The following is a 953-nucleotide window of genomic DNA, read 5'->3' on the forward strand; positions in this document are numbered from 1 at the left end:
CAGCGGGACACTGAGGGCTCGCACAGGTGCCCTGGTCGGGGCAGTGGGTGCCGGGCGGGACGGTGCCGCGCGGGGCTGCTCCACCAGCCCAGGGCGATGGCCCTGGAGAGCAAAGGGACAAAGGGACAGGGACAGGCTGGGATAGCTGCTCGCTCCTGACCAGGTTGGGTTTTGGGCCTAATCCTTTCAAGTGCCTATCACACAACACCGAAAGGCTTTTGTGCAGTTTTTATGTGTAGGGTGCCTCCTAAGAAATCATTTTAAACATTTCCTAGACAGGTCGTCCGTGATGAATAATGTCAGTCATTCCTTCATTCTCCTGGAATGTTCAAGGAACGACTGGACCTGGCACTCACTGCTCTGGTCTGGTTGACAAGGTGGCAATTGATTACAGGCTGGGATGTGTTTGATTACAGGCTGGGATCCATCAGTCACAGATAGCTATTGGGAAGGAATTCCTCCCTGTGAGGGTGGGCAGGCCCTGGCCTGGCAGCGTCCAAGGCCAGGCTGGAGCGGGCTTGGAGCAACCTGGGCTAGTGGAAGCTGTCCCTGCCCGTGGCAGGGGTGGGACAGGATGAACTTTGAGGTTCATTCACCCCAAACTCTTCCACTGTTCTGTTGTGTGTTTCTGTTCTGCACCACACATCTACTGCCCCAGCACCTCCGTGCCACCAAGGTAGACCAATCCCAGTGAGGAATCCCATCAGTGGAGCAGGTCCCAGCTGCGGTGCCCGCGGGGCTGCGTCACCACGGTTGCTGAAGATGGGGAAGCCTGGAGGCAGCAGCTCTGCCCATGACCTCATCCAGAACTGTCCTGGTTTTTAACCCCCCTCCGCCAGGAGCGGGGCTGTAACTGGGATCTCTCTTCTGGCATGTGCAGGGCCACTCCGGGTCACACACTTGGCAGCCTGGGGGACGGTTCTCATGTGCTGGGGGTGCCACAGGCCCCAGCT

Source organism: Corvus brachyrhynchos, unplaced genomic scaffold, assembly GCF_000691975.1.
Source record: "Corvus brachyrhynchos isolate BGI_N302 unplaced genomic scaffold, ASM69197v1 scaffold365, whole genome shotgun sequence".
Lineage (NCBI taxonomy): Eukaryota > Metazoa > Chordata > Aves > Passeriformes > Corvidae > Corvus > Corvus brachyrhynchos.